Below are 21,232 nucleotides of genomic sequence, written 5' to 3'. Positions count from 1 at the left end.
ATAAACAAACAAGATAGATTAAAGGAAATTGTAAACAATTGATTAAAGGCACTAGGGTGTCGCTTTGCGGATCATAGAATCATGAGATGTAATCGCTTCAAACATATTCTCAAATTATAAGCCGCGATTGTGTTGTGATGGATTAGTTGGTTATATCTTCACAATCCACAAGGAAAGTTTGGGGTCCCCAGGAGCCGAATCGATTAGGTTATAGTCACCTACAAATCGACTTAATCTTCCCTGCTCAACATACATGCATCATGTCATAAGCCCAGGACTAGAAAGGTTGGGTTATGTCTTGAGTCTCATTGAAAGATAGAAGATGATTAGTAACGTACCGAAAGTTATGCAAACAGCATTTCACTCGAATATAACATGTGCATGAGGTTGGAGATCAAACAAACCAGTAGACTAAGACATGAAAGCATATTAGTTTAAAGCACTTAGATCATTCCCCGTTATCTGGCCATGCCCCCTAATCGCCCATTAACCCGGCTAATAGGACTACTCCACTCGTTCTATCGTGGCCAGTCATTCACTGGCAAGGTTATCTGATCCATACCGACTTAATATGAAACATGCATTGAATAAATGAAAGCAATTAACAATAATTAAAGAGGGATTAAGAGATTACTACTACTAGTGGTTCAATAATAAAGCAAGAATAGCCGATACTTTGATATGCCGGAGTTGGAGGGTTATCTCAATCTCCACGATACTGTGAATAGTCTTGATTTTGCAAAAATAAAGGATGAACCAAGGAATGTTAAAAGAGCTAAACTTGGTTAAACAGCTTGATTAATGCCATTACAATATTGAAGATTTGATTGATATTAACTCCCTAATTATTGATAAGAAAGACATGCTCCCTCTAATTAGACTAATGAAGTCATTTATAGTACAAATTAGGAGGATGCTGTTACAGATTAAGCCAAAGGAAATTCAAACCTCGTAGTTACACTTGCCAGATTTAAGCGAGAGAGGGAGCGGTAGAGAAGTGTTTTGCGAAGCAGAAGACGACTCTTCTCGTAAGCTTGGAAGACAATCCTTGTGGCTGTGCTGAAGGAATCCGGGCGGAATGGGAGTGGGGCGGCGGATTAGCGTGCTGGAATCAGCGTGGATTACGGGGGGAATCCGGGCGGGTTGTTGAGAGAATCAAGGCGGGATTACCGGCGGGGCCCGCTCGGTTATGCAAGCTGCCTAGGTAGAGACGGGCCGGATTAGCGGCAATCCATCAGATTATCGATCAGCATGATACTTCTTCTTTCTTCCCTTTTCTTCAATAAATTCGCTAAGGATTTCCTTGAGGACTCAAGGATCCCCTTTACAACATTGCTCTTCCTACTGTGAACAGTGCAGGCCTTCTAATCTTGTCATCTCTCATCAGTGCTTGATCATTAGATTCGATCAATTTAGTCTTGTTTTGCCATGAAAGTACAGATCTTCCTCCTTTCTGCCACAGGGATCAAAATCTCAAAGATATACAAAAACAAAGAACTAAAGATAAGAAACAGCCAAATAAGCACTAAAGCTGCATGGACAGCAGAGCTAGATGGTCGGGGAGCTAAGTATGCAAATTGGTGGTCACATCAAGTGTCCTGCACGCCGAACCTTGCAACTCGTCCCGAGAGTCAAGGGTTGACAAAGACTAGGACCAATACTGGCCTATCCTAACAATATGGCAGAGTGCCAGGACAGTTACGCCGGGTCTGCCTCACGCCCCTTGACTCACTGACCCAGGAATTGACGGCAGGTCGGGATGCCCGTACTTGCAAGGCAAGGTCGGTCTTACCAAGAGTAAGCAGCCACATCCATACTACGAGCACACACAAAAACTACATAATGGATTGCATCTACAAAAGAATGGCCACTCACCACTCAATCAGTGGTAGAAATAAATCTGCAGGAAGCGATTCGAGTTTTACATGATCCTTCGCAGTGTCCAATTTCACCCCAAACTACTAAGCCTAGGAAAGGATGCCAATGAAATCACGCACTCAAGATGTGTCAAGGTACAAATTACAGCATGTCCTCAATCGTTAGATGTACTTTTGTCAGAGTAGGCTCCCTATGGCGTTAGAAGTATGCTTAGGAGGATCGCGAGATTCCCCCTCTTGCCTAGGCAGAGAAGAACAGCTCCCCTCTCTCACCCTTTTCAAAAATGGATACGCATGATGGATAAAGGGATCAATGAGTGTTTGGGTTTCATTTTGGAGTTTGCTTTTGTTTTTATTTTCCCCCAATTTCTATGGCATTTGACATTTAAGAACACTTTCTTTGCCATTTCTTTTTGATTTTTGGCATTTCAACGTACTGACAACTTTTTGCATTTCTTTTTATGACATTTTTCAAAGTCACCCCGATTAATGCTTGAGGGTGCCTTGTATTTGAAACTTAGGAGTCTATTTTTGCTCATCTTTTCTATTTCGATGCATTTTTGCAAACTTTCTTTCACTTTTCATTTCATTTAAACTCAAATTAGTTTCTTTTTGTACCCATTCCCTTTTTGATGACAAAATGTATGGTAGAACATGGATGAATGGATGGATGTATGTAGTTTTGAAGGATGCACTTGGAATAAGCGGTAGCCAAGGAGTTATCACACCTGCAAGGTACTCTTGGCTAGGCCCCAAGCCATGGGTCCTGAATACTGCATGGGCACATCTGCAGGTGTTTTACAGAGTATTCTAACAAAGCAAAGTCTTAGAACAAAAGGCATCTACTAGAGGCACATATACCCCTACTTGTCAGAAGCATCCCAGTAGGCAGTTTACTGAAATTTTCTAACATGCAGAAACTTGTACCGCAGTGCAAGCAGCATTCTATACATCCCTGTTGTAGCAGTTCTACCAACTAATACTGACATATAATCTAAGTACAAGTTCTAAGTTCACATTGTTTTACCGCATCAATCAAAATAAAAGCCACCTAGTCATTAACATAAAGAGGAAAAAGGGGGTGGAAAAGTCATGCCATCACAGTCTTCCAATATCTAAGTATACGCGGGATGGCGTGAGTCAATGTTTTGAATAAGCATGGGCAAACACAATATATACAGGAATAGCGCTATACTGAATGGGACTTGTTTTTGGGTTTTCAATTTTTACCAATTTTTACCCAATTTTTTGAAATTTTCTAATTTTGCCAGTTTTGAATAAAATTAAATGTTGAAATTCATCCCCACACTAATATGGCATTACTCCTCAATAGTAAAATGATAAATTATGTAAAGATAATGCATGATTTTTATACAAATACAGTCTGCTCTCACCTTTATACCATGATGCATGGTTTTTTTTTATTGTGACGGAGAGGATAATTTAGTGCTACTCCGTTGTGTATACATTAACTTCCCCTAGTAGAGTGAGACAATATTGCTGTCCAGGATGGGTATAGTTCATGCACACTATGCTATGCATGAAACTAGTTTATCATTTGGATTTTTACAAATGGGAACAATAAAGAACACCTCAGTAATTTGTGAGTCAGCTGATATTCTTTGATGTTGCTAGGACTAAACCATCAGCCGTCAGTAGATAAAATACAAGAGATGTAGACAGAACCGACCCGGGTGTGAAAGGTCTCAAGGCTTGCTCGTCTTGTCGTGCTATCATCATCCCAGCTTCCTCATGAAAGTAGTCACCATTACCGCTTTCCACTTTCTTCCTCATCTTCTTTATAAGTATCACTCTTCACCAGTCTTTCTCCTTCACGTTTAACCTCCCCTAAATGTATCATTATTCATGGATGTTTCCAGCAGCACTCATTTATCTCCACCGTCCCTAGATGCAGGAAATAAGACCTCTATCCACTTAACTGAGCAGGGACAAGATGGATCAGGAGTCACCTTTCTTTATATGTAGGAAGGTGGATATTGAGCAATACGCATTTTCCGATCATCATGGAAGCTTGCTTAATCACATTGCATAAGAAGAGTCACATAGTCTTTCAATTTAATTCCTTCGGCTTGAACTCTTCCTCAAGGGAGTAAGGTGGTGATAATGGAAGAGGAGGGTTTCGATGTTAATGGTAGTGTTGCATGAACTGGATGGAAGTGAATGAATGAAGGTGGGAGGGGTTATAAAGGGACGAAATTTTCACGAAGCTGTAAAGATAATCGTGCGGATTAAATTGCAATCGTGCGATTCTACTCTTCAATCTTCCGAAATCTCGCCCTAAGGCAGGCGGATTTAGGTACAATCCGTTCGGATTATCGAACCGCAGGGCAGTTCTTAGCGAACGGTTGATCGATTACCGCTTGTTTTCCTTTAACCGCAAAGCAGGCGTCTTTTACAAGAATGACCGGTTAACTCAAGGCAAGGCTGGATTTTTAGAATCGCTCCAGTTCTTCACAGTGGGAAGGCCTCAAATTTGACTCCCGGTTAGACAGGCGTCTTTGGTCGAGGCTGGATTGCACAAGAGCGAGCGGATTTTTGGGAATCAGCTACAGTTCTAGTCCTTTATGCCGATTCATTCCATTAAATGCAGAATGCATTTTTCCATACCATTCCATTTCTTCTTCATTTCTTGTGTTGTTCTTCATTGTGGGGGCATTATAGGCAGCATGGATAGCTCGGTTAGCATCCACACTAAGGTAAGAAAGCCACCACATCAGTTGAAGTAAATTAGTCCCTCTCCTTCTCTCTTGTGTGTGATTGTACAGTCCAAAAGTAGAAATAAAATCAAGAAATGACAAAAATGCAATACAGAATTGAAATGTAAGTTAGGGAGTTAAAATATTTGAAGTGGTGGTTTAGAGAGGACTCACCAAACTCTCATTCTTGATGAAGAGATGTCAGAGGCATGTTCAAGGTGTTGGTGATGTTTGCTCAACACCTTGAAAAGTAATCAAAGCTTATTCATTATTGTGGTAGAGGTCCTCAATGAGCCGTGCCCCTTATTGATCATGATGGGTGGCATGCCCAATGTAGGGATTAAAAATCCGTAGGCTAAATCGTCCCAGACCCACAGAGCATTGAGTTGATCGTGAAAATCTGCCGCTTAGATGGAGACAACTCTCCAGTTAACCTGCCAGCCAGTGAGGCCGTCCGCCTCTTCCTCGCCAGATTTGATTTTGATGAGCTTTGCAAGCTCTCCTTGTCTGATTCACTTGCTCTTTGAATGGAGCATCTTCAATTTCTTCCTCCCGTCGGAGTTCCGATTTCTTCCTTTCATCTCTTTTTTTTAGACGCTGCAATGATCAAGTCATGGGAGCATGGCTCGTGACGAAGCAGGAGCTCTCGTGAGTCTTGTCGGAGATTAAAGTTATGCTTTTCCATCTCCCGCTTCTGACCGTGGGCTCTCACCATGTTTCACGTCCACCGCACCTTTGGCGGTTGTGTGAGAGGTCTTCCTAGGATGATTGGAATGTTGGAATCTTTACTCCATATCAGCAATGACAAAGTCGCCGGGATGAAAAACTTCCCCCGGTCGCGCAAAGGGCCATCTTCCATATCCTGGCTGGTAATATTAAGCCGATCCTGTAAACCATTTAGTGTGATGTGAGTTGCATTTAAGCTCTCCCATTCAATAGCACACTCACGAGTACGCGCGACCTTTCACTGTACTGGATCACATAAAGGCATTGTTGATGCGTGCAGTGCGTAATGGTACGGTATTGAAGCGGATCGCTAACTGGAGTGAACTCCCATCCCAGGTATTTTCCTCCACGTAGTAGAAGGCGATGATCTCTCAAGTTTCGGATCGACTTTTCTTTGTGAGGATATCTTTCATGTACTTTTCATGGGCGGGCGTGGTTGATTAATTCGTGAAAAGAATTGGGAACTTCTAAATTTTCACAATTTCATGAACTTTCAAGGTGCAGTCATCAAATTTGAGCTTCTCCGTCTTTGGAGTTTTGCACCAATTTCTTCCTTTTTACTAGCTTCTACAACATCCTCAGCATTGCTTCTTGAGTTGCCCTTTTTGCTTCGCCTTCACCCACTTCTCTAAGAGTGGATGGCACTAACCGTTTCATGTCTAGGATTACTTTGAGTGGTAATTGCCCCTTTGTCTTTGTGAGCTTGAAGATGCTAGTTGAGTCAATTTATGTTTCCAACATCTTATCTTGAGCTAGAATGTTGTTGATGGTGGTTTCTTTTGCTTGGCTATCTTTTTGCATTTGGGTGAAAAATTCTTGTTGATTCTTTTGCATTTGGAGGACAGCTTTTTGGACATCAAAACCTTGGTCATTTTGGTGATTGTATGGATTTTGATTTTGGTAACCTTGGTTTTGATTGTAAAGGGTCTTTGATTTTGGTTTCTCATGGGTGGTGGAGTGTATGTTGTTTGGGGTTTTGAACATTTTGGCTCTTGTATAAGGAAGTTTGGATGGAACTTGGTGTTTTCATTATAAAAATTTGGAATAAATTTTGCCATCTTGTAAGTGGAAGCATTCACATTGTTCATTGTTCCCCTCCATTCAGTGAGTCATGACCCAAAGTTCCTATTCTCACATATCCACTTAGGATTGATGAGGATGCCGTCATGGCATTGTTATGATGTGATGATTTTGGGTTTTCCTCAAGTCTAGCCATATATAGCTTGTTCAAACTTAGTTGATTGTGTCAATATGATCACTAAGTTAGGCATGTTAGATGTAGTCCCTTGTAGTTTCCATCTCTGGCCTTGCAATCTCACTATATTGTGAATTATGGACCGTCATTTCCTCAATCTTGTTCCATATTTTGATTGTCATCAACCAGTGAACATTCATTTGATCCCTTATTGAATGTTCCATTCCAGAATCTTCATAAACCATTCAAATTTTGCACAAAAACCGTGCATAAGTCCATGGTGGGACGCGCGGTGACAAACTCGCCAGACGCTCCAAACTTCCGGCGGACTCTTCATCCCTTTGGCGAAAACCGTAATTTGGGCTCTTGGCATGTTGGTCTTTTAAGGTTGGGTAAATTTTTTGCTGAGAGCTAGATGACTTCTTTGAGTCTTATTCCAGGGTGGCCTTATCAGGCCGCCTTCATTTCGCGGTGCCGATTAAGGAAAGGAAATAAAGTATCCTAATTTGTAGTCTTGGAAGTCACGCTAGTTTGAGAATGTATCTGAATAATGTGAGGGTTTCCATATAGGGAATAGAGTCCTCACTAGGCATTCCCGAATTGGCTCCTCTCAACTAGTTGGATAGAAGGCGGACTTGGAAATAAAATTACCAGTGAGATGTTTACGGGTGTAGGAGTACCATTTAGTAGATTCTCCTAAATTGGAGTGCAGGTGTGGCCGAGGTACACAGCATTATGAGTGGATTTACAGCAGAATTATTGTGTAATGGGTTTCTTCTCGACCACAACTACGGGGATTGACAAACCGCTGTGATGGGTTTGAACAACTCATGACACCTCTCGGAATTCTCCTGTAAGTCTCCTATTATTAAGTCAGTTCTTTCAGTTCAGTCAAAAAGTATAAATCTTTGTAGCCTTCTAGACATACAAAATATCAAACAACTCCAAAAACAAGGTAGGAAACAGACCTTGAGGATTTTCGCCTCAGGAAAGAACAACTAATAACAAAAGAAATCTAAATCCATAAACACATTGGCTTAGCAGCCATTTTATCGAGTCAGTTTATTCACAAATGAATAGATGTGGTGCATTGGTCACTGATCGAATCAAAACACAATTTATGGCCCCTAAACAAGCAGCATCTACTGATTAATGAGAAGGCAAGTAAAGGGTCGGATCCCAAGGGGCGGGAGGTTAAGATAAGATTTCTATTGTAACTAATGCGTGTCTAGAGATAAATACAATAAAAAGAGAATTAATACACCCTCAGACTTACATGTTGACGGAACGAGAAGAACTAAGAAAATCGATTAGTGATGCTCGACGCGAATGCAAGGAAAGAGTGCCCTCGAAAGAGGAAAACGATTTAACAAGATGATTAATTAGATTGATTATTGTGTAGTGGTCAAATTGGTCGGTCATGCAACGGAGAGGCTGGTACCCGGAAGGATCCGAGCTTACGTGGTCGAAGGTTCAAGCACGTAGGCGCCAATTAGTAAGAACAAAGTCTAGAATGCAAAGGGAGAAGAGAAGGGCGGACACTCGCGTGAGAAATATGAGGAACGAAAGCTCCTATTTATACTAATCACGTGAAGGAATAGGGTTTCGGAGACTCTTTGGAAGTGAATCTCGGAAAGATATAAAAAAGATACGTAAATCATGCAAAGAAGGGCTGGGAAGAGGCGCAGCGAGCCACATCGCGTCTCTTGGAAGAGGCGCAAAGACTGCTTGCGTCTATTCCCGAGGTTTCCTCCCCGTTTAAGAAAGATTTCCGTGTTTAAGTTATGGTAGGACGGATTTAATTCGATTATCTTTTGAATATTACGGGATATTATTTGCCAAAAGATAAAATTTGAGAAATATGGAATAGAAATATCCTAACATTCCGAACATTCGACTCGGGATTTAACATTATCGAAAAATGGAGACGGTTTTTGACCGGACTCAAATGTACTCTAATTATTGCCAAAACGACCGTATCGGCACGTAGATGACAACTAAGAGGTTGACATTAATTTTTGAGCAATCACTTGACGATAATCTTACGAACTGTCACTAATCGTTCCGCGAATCAAACATGCGGCCCAATCATCACCGGGTGGTTTGCGAGGGGTGCAGAAACGAGGTGTCTACAGCTTTTACCTCCACATTACCATAACTTGTTTTGCCTTTTCTCACCTGAACCTCACTATTCCCATATTAGTTGTAAGCCCTCGGCTGTGACGGACATTATTGGTTGGAGTGTGTGCATTAGTACTTGAATTGTCTTTCATTTTTGTTGCATGCATGCTATGTAGGTCGCAGTTAGGTGAGTGACTGTCTTTCCTTCTCTCTTTTACATATAACATTCGTCCTTTGCTTCATGAGAGAAGAGTGACCATGAGAGAGTCCGATTTTGTTGGTCTTGCAAGGTCGATAAGTTGGCTATATTTCTGAACAGCTTATAACTCGTTTGCGTAATTACTGCTTAGCTTTAACTGTTAGTTTTTGTTGCATTAAATTGGTTCAAGTAGACAAGTTAAGCTAGCTCTGAGTTATCATTTCCGTTCCATTAGTTGCATTTTAGTTTATTCGAGGATGAGTAAAGGTTCGGTTTGGGGAGATTTGATACGTGCATTTTGTATAGTCTTTTTAGCCTATTTCAGCACATATTTCCATGCATTTTTATACTGTTTTTATAGTATTTTGCCCCGAATTGGCTACTTTGGTTCGTTTTGTCCGTTTTGTAGAAATGAACGCGAAAGTAGAGGAATCGTACCCTTTTTCGTCCTTTTTGCATGCATTAGAGGAGACGGGATTTTCCAGAGTGAGATACTGCATTGGAATGCGTGAAGGCACGGTTTACGAGGCAGTCGGTGATGAGTCTAAGCTGAAATGAAGACAGAAGACTCGATCGAGTGGTTTATTCACTCGATCGAATGGTTTCCGCATCCATGGTTGTTCGATCGAGTAGTTTTCTACTCGATCCAGAAGTTGCTGAAAGGGAGTTACTCGATCGGGTAACTATTCTACTCGATCGAGTAGATTGTCTTGAGGTTTGCTCGATCGAGTGGTTTTATTCCACTCAATCGAGTGGTTTCTGCTGTTATGGGCTTTGATTAGCCCGTGAGTTGTTTTATTTCGTTAAACTTATTTATTTTTCTATTTAAGCACGCTTTACTAGGTCATTAGAGCTGTCTTGGATCTTAATCAGTTTTACACAGAGAACTTTATTACATTGCTTTTTCCCTTTCACTGTAACCTTGTTCTCGGAATTGTTTTGCTCGGATTTTGTGTTCTTTACGCCGGATTCGCACGATTGTAATTCCTTTCCCTTCTCTTAGTAATAATCAATCATTTGTTTGCTTTAATTGCTTGCTTACCTCATTTAATCCTTTGCCCTAATTTACTTTTATGCATTTTAATCGTTGTTTCATTATGTTTATTGTTAATTCTTTGTTTATTGTTAGTTTTGATATTAATAGCAATATGAGTAGCTAAATTTAATGCATGTTGGGATTAGGGGATCTGCAGTAGGAATGTGACGATATAGTAAATGAAATAGATGAATTAATTGTGAGATTCTGTCACCATAGCAGTTTAATTGTATTTATCGACTTAGTTGAGTGCACGCTTCCGAGTCATCTCTTTAATATGGCTAAAATTAATCCTGGATCGAAAGATTGGAGTAAATAGGCCTGCTATGAACAGTAGACTACCCTGGCGAGAATGAAAGTTAAGTTAGTGGTATTTTAGGATAGAAAGTGGACCGAAAGGACCTTTCCGCATCCGTCTTGCATTAATTAAATGCCTCGAGTTATTTACAAAATTGAGTCACTGGACTACCGTAGTGAACCGAATTCCCGACATGTCCCTTCTCTATCTGATAGTTTAATCCTATTTTCTTGCCTTTACTGCTCTTGTCTCTATTTCTCTTCCTTTAACCCGTTGTAGTTTAGAAAACTATTCAAACAATCCCCTCCATTTGTGACCAAATAGACGGACTTCTACAAATATCTTGCCTCCCTGAGGAGATCGACCTGACTTCCCTAGCTATATAGTTAGTTTATTTTTGATAGGTACACGACAGACATATCACTCTCTAGCCAACTATACTCGTTTCCTAACTCATCAAGCTCGTCCCGTCTCCCACGTGCTATCCAAACAACCTGTACTTAACCTGCTTCCCATATGACCAAAGGATATCATATGGATCGACACTGGCCACCCCAAAAGAGATAGGTGACAATTACACAAATACACAAACGCCACTTTCATTTAAATAAATAAAGTGTGACACGACTCGAGTGTGTGAACATACAACATGACTATAACATGAATGAACCACTGTCAAGCAACCTCCACCACGGTACCGGGACACGCCTAGACATACCGACAACCACACTTGTACCGAGCCACGACGACATACCGACAACCACACTGGTACCGAGACATGCCCAGACATACTGATAACCATAAACAGGTACCGGGACACGCCCAGACGAACCGGGTCCGGAAGCCAAGCGGATCCCCTGCCAGATGTCGTGCCTGAACCATACGAGCCCCTCCGTAACTCAAGCCATTAATGTGCACATCCCTCTTGGAGTGGGAAGCTACAGGGGGCGACTTAAGCGTAAGACGGTCTGCCAACCATCTTACGTCTCCAAACAAGTAGCCAATTAAACCATCATGTCCTCCGAGATACAAGACAGCACAATAAATATGATATACCATATAACATGCCAATTACCGACTCACTCAATGCAATTGATAATAAATGACTCATTTAACAAATAAAGACAATATTGAAACTAAATAGGATAAACCTACCTTTTAGCATTCTTCACAAGCAAATCCGAAACCACCAAGCATCCATATCATAAAACCGTCTTATCCTACATAATTCCATAACAACTATCACAAAGTATCCTACAACAATAATACTACTAATTAACCCTTCCTTATTACCTATTAATTACTCCTAAGACTAATTAAAACACTACTAATTAACCCTTCCTTATTACCTATTAATTACTCCTAAGACTAATTAAAACACTATTTAACCACACCAGTTAAAAACCCCCAAATTCTAGGGTTTAGTTTTAAAACGAATTATCCAAATTAAAGGGAAAAAGGTAGTATAATACTCACCAAGTGACAAGGAATAAGAATTTGTGAATGAATCTTCCAAAATCTTCACCCATAGTTGTAGATCTAAGATTTATAGAAGGAGGGATTGTAGAGAGAGGTATGAGGGTTTTAGAGAGAAGGAATAGGGTTTGGAAATGGTAGAAATCTGAAAAATAGGGTATATATATGTCAAGGCCCATCAATAGAAAATCCCACGCGTGAAAACTCAGCGGTTTCCGCAGCACTCGGTCAAGTGCTCAGTTCACTAGGTCGAGTGACGCCTCCACGAATCATGGACTTTAACAACTTTGTAGGCTCACTCGGTCCCTCACTCGATCGAGTGGATTCCACTCGGTCCCTCACTCGGTTTACTCGACCGAGTACAGGTCTTATATACTATCTGTGGTGGTCGTTTAATTGATGAGTGGAATGTTTATTGTCGTCATAACCTTGTGGTTTATTTTATTTTCGTTGTTTGAGACCTGACCTGATGCGTATACAATCATGTGAAGATAAGATTATTTGAAGAGTCGAATAAGTTTCTAGAATGATCAAGACTGTGGGAGTAACACTGTCAAGTTTTACGATAACAATTTTAATTCTGCTGTTTTGCGGCTTCAAACATAGATGACGAGGTGCACTAGGTGTAGCGCAATTTGAGTACCGCCGTAATTAGAAAATTAGTTTAGTTAGAAACTAATTTCTTCAATTTAGTAGAATTCCTTACATCAAGATTTGGTTTCTGATGCTTCGGTGGCCGGCCTCGTTGATCCCGCCTTCTAATCGTCTCATCATGGCGCTTCCTCGAGAGAGCCTCTTGAAACCAAATTGTTTCTAAATATTTGTTGTTTGTTGTTGTTGTTGTTGTTGTTGTTGTTTTTGTTGTTGTTGTTGTTGTTGTTGTTGTTGTTGTTGTTGTTGTTGTTGTTGTTGTTGTTGTTGTTGTTGTTGTTGTTGTTGTTGTTGTTGTTGTTGTTGTTGTTGTTGTTGTTGTTGTTGTTGTTGTTGTGGTGGTGGTGGTGGTGATTATTATTAGAATATGGAAATATTATTTGTAATCTTTATATTAGTCTTGTAATATTTGTTTGTTATTTGTTAGCTTATTTAGGGGATTGACTCCTATTAATTAGTGATTGACCACCATGATATTAGGCATAAATCATGGGATTGCATAGCTAACTTAGGAAGTCTTTTTGTATATATTCTGTCGATATCAATGGAAAATACTCAAGGGTTTAAACAATTTTATGGTATCAGTCTCCAACCTCGATTCTCTCTTCCGCCTTCCCTTTAACATTTTTCTTCTCCTATCTTCTCACCATGATAAACGAAACACAAAAATCCCCTTCCTTCCACCCTGCCTATTCGGTTTCTAACATCAAAAATTTTGTCCCCATCATCCTCGAGAACGAGAACGTGCACTATGCCTCTTGGGCCGAACTTTTCCTCAATACCGCTTGTGCCTTCGATTTCCTCGACCATATTTCACCACCCAAGGATGCCGTCCTCAACAAAGATGCCCAGGGGGATCGACTCGACGCCATTGTCAAATAATGGATATACAGTACCGTAACTCTTGACCTTCTTCATACTATTCTCGAATCCGGGGCATCGGCCCAAAAAGCTTGGGATCGTCTCAAGGATATTTTTAATGACAACAAAAATTCTCGCGCTGTGACGTTGGATCAACAATTCACTAACATCCATATGGATAATTACCCAAATGTGTCGTCGTATTGTCAAGCCTTGAAAATGATAGCTGGTAAGTTGGTTAACGTTTGGGCACCCGTCTCTGACACGCGACTTGTTCTTCAACTCGTCACACATTTGTCTGATGGATATGATGGGGTCGCTACCACCATCCAGTAGAGCAATCCTCTCCCTCCTTTCTACAAGGCTCGCTTCATGCTCACTCTTGAGGAAATCCGTCGCGCCAAGGCCACTAACTCTACTCTTGTCGCTTCTTCAGTCGATGCCGCTGCTGACACCAATCGGCCTCCGTCCTCCAATCACGTTAGTAGCACTACCTCTCGCCAAAATAGTAGTAACATTAATAATAATTCCAAGGGCAAGGGCAAACAGTGTGACAATTATCGAGGAAAGGGCAACGGTGGTGGTGGCTCTCAAAACAACAATCAACATAATAAAGGTGGTGGGTCTCGCTCCGGACATCAGCAGACTAATTCGGTCCCTTCATCTTGGACATGGGTCCCGCTCTCCCCATGGCAGGCCAGTCGCAATAAGGGTGGCCCGTGCCACCGTGCCCTTACCCCACCACTGGCTGGACTCTTACCACTTCTCGCTCGCAAGGGATCCTTGGTCCTCGGCCGCAGCAAGCTTTCCTTGCTCAGCCAAATGCTCCTGGAATGCTTCAAGGGGCGGTTTTCCTACTGAGATCGCAGTCGCGATGCAAACTTTGACGCTTCAACAGCCGGATGATAATCTTTATATGGATATCGGGGCATCCTCGCACATGATGTCCAATAACGGTACTCTCTCATCTTATTCTTCTTTGAGTAATACTCGTCATATTGTAGTGGTTAATGGTCATATGATTCCTATCGTAGGTCGTGGTGCTATGTCCCTCCCTCCTCCCCATAATTCTCTTATTCTTAAAAATGTTCTCCACGTCCCACATATTATCAAAAATCTCGTGTCTGTTAGAAAATTCACATCCGATAACAGTGTCTCTGTTGAGTTTTATCCATTTGGCTTTACTTTGAAGGATCTCAAGACAGGGATGCCGATTATGAGAAGCCATAGCACGGGTGATCTTTACCCACTACCATCTCTACGAACCGAATCCACCGTTCCTCATGCCTTCACGGCCGTCCCCTCTACTGTCTAGCACGGTCGTCTAGGTCATCCCTGTAATACCCCCATACATCAAGGTGCCTTACTAAAACCACCTAATGTATGAGAATGCTACCATCTTAGTTGCCCCAGACAAAGTATATCAAATATACCATCAAAGAACGTACTTTAAATAAATAGTTTAAGTGATTGCATGCAAAACCAAACTGATAAAATACGATACAAGTGTTCCAAACCAAAAATACATCTAAGGTAAATAAAATGTCTCGACAAAAAAGCGGAAGACTACTAGCAGACTCATCCCCAGCTAACCCTCGGGCATCCAAGTCATACCTGCTCAATAACTGCTCACCATCCCCGAATAGATCACCATAGTTTTTAAAACAATTAAACGGGGTCAGTTACTGCATACACAATATAAGATAATACAACAACAAGTAGACAGTCACAATCCTCCAACACCGTCACATCACCAATCATCTGGGTAGCCTGAAGGTCTAGCCCTGCCAGATTACCAATCGTAACCAGTAATCCACACCGCCAGTGGGGGACCGCAACCTTTCCTACCTAAGCCCCGCTCATCTCCATCGAGCGATCAACCCATATTCCTTAATGTGCACATCCCCCTTGTGATGGGAACCACAAGGGGCAAATTAAGGGCGTGAAGTCACTCCCGAAAGTGACTCCACTCAGCCGAGGGCGCACCTCGCGAACCAGAGACAATCAACAACAACCAATTACAATATCAACAATACCAAAATAAATTACGATATAATCACATGGCAACAACCAACAACCATCTTAACATCACGTAAACAATAACTGAGTAGGGAAACCCTACCTGGAATGCAATCATCATAAATCAACACAATGGCGGATCAAAAGCGCTTCTTTACGAAATCACTCCCCACAATACGACGATCTCAAAGGTGTAAAGTGTAATACTATGGTTTTATGTGCTGGTGGGTACTCTATCGAGTAGGGCTTACTCTATCGAGTAAGTGAGTGTTGCGTGCGAAACAGTGTACTGCTGATGGGTACTCGATCGAGTAAGTGGGTTACTCGATCGAGTAGGAGGCACTCGATCGAGTAAGTGATTTACTCGATCGAGTATGTCGGTCTTACGGGTCAATTACCGGGCTTTGATAGCAATGCGTGGAATATTATATAAAGTGAAGTTACCAGTTTCTTTTTACTTTTTACCAAGTTCTAAACATTTTTTCAAGAAAACAAACATAGTTGCTTTCTATTTTCGTATTGCTATCAAATCTTAAGGCCTAGAGTCGTCGGATCGTTGTGTTCTTTATGCCGTTGATGTAACACCCCCCATACACCATGTGCCTTACCAGGACCACCTAATGCATGGGAATGCTACCATCTCGGTTACCCGAGGCGATGCATATCAAATAGACAATAAAGAAACATACTTTATTAAATACGTTTAAAGTGATACAAGTCCAAAAACCAACACTGATAAATAAATACAACTGTTTCTCACAACTGTCAAACCAACTGAAATAATATAAAAGAATGTTCGACACAGCGGAAGACTTCTAAAACAGCTCGTGATGACTCAAACCAGCTATCTGTAACACCCCCATACTCCAAGTGCCTTACCAGGACCACTCAGGTATGAAGACATCACCATCTCGGTCGCCCGAGGTATGATAATCAAATAGACAAAACAGAAACAACATTTATTATAAGTAGTTTAATGAATAACTACAATCCTCAAAACCAAACTGAAAGTACAATACATTATTCCAAACTATCTGTTCTCAACTGAAATGTAAATAAATGCTAAACTACGTGGAAGACTCTATCGTCATGTCGTGGCCATCCCAAATATCCCGACTCATCTCTATACTGCTCAATATCTCGCTCACCATCCCCAAATGGATCACCGCAGTTTTACAAAACAACACCGGGTCGACTAATCACACAATCAATATAGATAACTTGATAATAAGATAAGCGATACCGAATCAACACACATACACACACACACACCAACTCCCATCATCTCAATACTTGACGTCCACTTTGGACCCGGACCACGCCGATGGGGGACCGCAGCCGTTCCCACCTAAGCCCCGCTCATCGTACGAGCGATAACCCCGTCCATTAATGTGCACATCCCCTTTCGTGGCGGGTTCCACGAAGGGCGAAACTAGGGCGTGAAGTCACTCCCGCAAGTGACCCCACTCATCCGAGAACGCATCTCGAGAGCCATAGACAACCAAACACAATCACAATCACAATCACAATCACAATCATCATATCAAACAACTAACTACAAAGACATCACCAATATCCCATTATGGGACTAATACCGAGTAGGAAATCCTACCCGAAAGCACAACACGCAGACGGTATCTACAAAGTATCAAAACGGCTCCTCTACGAATTCTCCTCCTATCATACATAACACATAAAGACTACACATCACAAACTACACACCAAAACCCCCAATTCCTAAATTAGGGTTTCACCAAACTTAACAAAACATTATAAAAACTATGTTAAAAGCTTACCCTCGACGCAAGGAATCCAACGACACGAACTATGATACGATTTGACCGTCTGAACTCCGGGAATTGTCAAGAATGCGATTAGGAAGAAGAACTAGTTGCTTTCTCTCTTAAACAGGTTTTAGGTTTTGGTAAAAGTGTTTTAAAACAATGACGATTATGTTTAAATACCTTAATCGCATAATTAACAAAACCCGCGAAAAACTCCCAGAAACCGGACACTCGATCGAGTACCCAAGGTACTCGATCGAGTACCCCCTTACTCGATCGAGTACCCCAACTACTCGATCGAGTACCCAACAGGTCAGAAACTATTTTATTTCGCAAGTTGCCCTTACTCGACAGAGTAAGGGCTACTCGATAGAGTACCCCAAGACATATAAATACGGAGTATTACAGTCTTCCCTCCTTAAAAGGAACTTCGTCCCCGAAGTTCAAACCACCACTAAACAAAGGTACTCCCATAAGCCTCCCGACTCGAAGGTCAAACAAAACACAACGTAAAACATGATACTAACCCCAACCTATCCCGACAAACATACCGACACAACATACAAAAGGTGTATAAAACTCTTAAAAACTCTCGCGATCATCTCCTACCCCCCTAAAAGAAACAAGGTTACGTCCCCGTAACCATACATACCTGATCAAAAAGGAAAGGGTAACGCTCTTTCATGATATCCTCTCCTCTCCCATGTAGCTTCCTCAGTCTCGTGGTTAGACCAAAGGATCTTAAGCAAAACTGTCTCACCACTCCTGGTCTTTCTAACCTTTCGGTCTAGGATCTGCTTAGGCACCTCAAGATATGATAAAGACTCATCCAGCTCTAAGCTCTCTGCCTCCAACACATGTGACGGGTCACTCACATACTTCCGCAGCTGCGATACATGAAACACATTATGCACTCTCTCTAACGCAGCTGGTAATGCCAGACGATAAGCAACTTCCCCAACTCGCTCTAAGATCTCATAAGGCCATATAAACTTCTGACTTAACTTGCCTTTCTTCCCAAATCTCATAACTCCACGCATCGGAGACACTTTCAGAAGAACCTTGTCCCCAACCTGAAACTCTATGTCCCGACGATGTAGATTTGCATAACTCTTTTGTCGATCCTGGGCTGCTCTCATCCGTTCCCTGATCATCTTAATCTGTTCCACCATCTCATGCACCATCTCTGGTCCTAAAACCACTGCCTCAGCACTATCGTCCCAACAGATTGGACTCCTACATCTCCTCCCATACAAAGCCTCAAACGGTGCCATACCAATACTGGTGTGATAGCTGTTGTTGTAAGAAAACTCTATCAAGTCCAACCTCTGCTCCCAGCTACCACCAAAATCCATCACACAAGCTCGCAACATATCCTCAAGAGTCTTGATTGTTCTCTCAGTCTGCCCATCTGTCGCAGGATGAAATGTCATACTCATCTTCAAAGTCGTTCCCAACGATTCCTGCAACTCCTTCCAAAACCTCGATATAAACCTCGCATCTCTGTCAGACACTATGTCCTTAGGGACTCCATGTAACTTAAGCACGTTCTTTCGATAGGCCATAGCCAATTGTGCCTTAGTCCATGTATCTTTCATTGGAACAAAGTGAGCTGACTTGGTCAGACGATCCACTATCACCCAAATCATGTTGTTACCTTGTTGACTCTTTGGCAAACCCACAATGAAATCCATGGAAATGGATTCCCACTTCCACTCAGGCACCTCTAAAGACTGAATCTTACCTTGTGGTCGTCGCTGTTCCCCTTTAACTCTCTGGCATGTCAAACAACGGGTCACAAACTCAGCTGTCTCTTTCTTCATCCCAGGCCACCAAAACGTTTTCTTCAAATCTTTGTATAGCTTGTCTCCACCTGGATGAACTGAATATGGTGTGCAATGCGCTTCTGTCATGATCGTCTTTTTCAACTCCTCATCGTTAGGAACACACCACCTACCATCAAACCTCAAGCTACCATCTGTATGAATGGAAAACCCGGACTCTGTCCCTTTCTCTACTCCAGCTCTCCACTCCCCTATCTTAGGATCCAAAGCCTGCTTATCCCGAATGTCATCATAAAACTCCATATGTACTGTCATATCACCCATGGCATCTCCTTTCTGCATCATATGAATCCCAAAGCTTGCTACCTCATCCCTCAGCCTCATCAAAGATAGAGCTGTACACAGAGAATGTACACTCTTTCTACTCAAAGCATCAGCAACAACATTGGCTTTTCCTTCATGGTAGATGATTTCCATGTCATAATCGCCAATCAACTCCATCCACCTCCTCTGTCTCATGTTCAACTCCTTCTGCGTGAAGATGTACTTAAGACTCTTGTGGTCAGAAAATACCTTAAAGATTGCTCCATAAAGGTAATGCCTCCAAATCTTGAGAGCAAACACCACTGCACCCAACTCCAGATCATGAGTAGGGTAGTTCTCCTCATAAGGCTTCAACTGCCTAGAAGCATAGGCAATCACTTTACCATTCTGCATCAACACACATCCCAACCCATTCTTCGAGGCATCTGTATAAACCTCGAAATTCTCGCTCCCTTCAGGCAATGCGAGGACAGGAGCTGTGGTCAAACGCTCCTTTAATGTTTGGAACGCCGTCTCACAACTCTCATCCCAACGAAACCTGTTCTCTTTCCTCATCAACGCTGTCATCGGTCTAGCTATCTTGGAGAAATCTTTCACGAACCGTCCGTAGTATCCAAATAAACCCAAGAAACTTCTCACCTCAAAGAACATTCTTCTGCTTCCCACTTTGTCACCGCCTCAATCTTCGCCGGATCCACAGCTACCCTATCTTTAGAGATTACATGACCCAGAAAAGCAACTTTCTCTAACCAGAACTCACACTTGGACAGCTTAGCATACAACTCATGATCCCTCAAAGTCTGCAACACGATTCTCAGATGCTCCTCATGCTCCTCCTTAGTCTTAGAGTAGACTAAGATGTCATCGATAAACACTACTACAAACTGATCCAAGAACTGTCCTCAAGATTCTATTCATCAAATCCATAAACACCGCCGGCGCATTAGACAACCCAAACGGCATCACCACATACTCATAATGGCCATACCTCGACGTGAAAGCTGTCTTCGGTATGTCCACATCTCTAATCTTCACCTGATGGTACCCCGACCTCAAATCAATCTTAGAAAAGACCGTTGCACCACTCAACCGATCAAACAGGTCATCTATCCTTGGCAAAGGATACTTGTTCTTTATCGTCACACGGTTCACTCCCCTAATCTATGCACAGCCTCAAACTCCCATCTTTCTTCTTCACGAAAAGAACTGGTGCTCCCCAAGGCGATACACTTGGTCTAATGTATCCCTTCTCTATCAAATCATTCAACTGCTTCCTAAGCTCCTCCATCTCCTTAAGACCCATACGGTACGGTGCCTTAGAGATTGGCCCCGTCCCTGGCTTCAACTCAACGGTGAAATCTATATCCCTCTTCGGTGGCAACCCCGGAATCTCCTCCGGGAAGACATCTGCAAACTCTCCCACCACTGGTATCTCATCAACTGTCGGACTCTCTATCCGGTCATCTCTCACATGGCACAAGATCAGAGGACATCCCTTCCTCAGATAAGACTTCAAGGTAACAACTGCAATCATCTTAACCTTGGGTTTGACTAGAAACCCACGGTAAGACACACTAACACCCTTAGGACCTCTTAGGGACACTTTCTTTTGATGACAGTCTATTTTAGCTTTATACTTTCCTAACCAATCCATCCCAACTATCATCTCAAAACCATTAAAAGGAAACTCTAGCAAGTCTACAGGGAAATCGACTTGCCCAACTATCAAAGATACATATCTAAACAACCTCCCACACGATACAGACTCACCCGAAGGTATGAAAACTTGCTCCCTAACAGACTCATATACTCTCAAACCCAACTGTTTTACATGACTCGAAGACACAAACGACTGAGAAGCCCCCGAATCAAACAAAACAAAGGTAGGAACACCATTAACAAGAAATGTACCGGTGATAACATGCGCATCTTCCTCAGCTGCTTTCTTCTCCATCATGAATAACTTGCCATCGGTCTTCCCGCCCACCTCCCCGGACAAGATCTTGGCCGATGCGGCGGTCGGCTTAGCACCCGACCCTTGATTGTTGTTGTTGTTGTTCATCGGTGTCTTCTGATAAGAATTACCGCCGTTGCGGTTGCCTCCACTCTAGTAGCTCTGACCTCCCCGGTTTGGCCATGATCCAGCTGGTCTGTTGTTCGCAAA

The sequence above is a fragment of the Silene latifolia genome, chromosome 9 (genome assembly GCF_048544455.1).
Source record: "Silene latifolia isolate original U9 population chromosome 9, ASM4854445v1, whole genome shotgun sequence".
Classification (NCBI taxonomy): domain Eukaryota; kingdom Viridiplantae; phylum Streptophyta; class Magnoliopsida; order Caryophyllales; family Caryophyllaceae; genus Silene; species Silene latifolia.
This window is presented reverse-complemented; position numbering follows the sequence as displayed.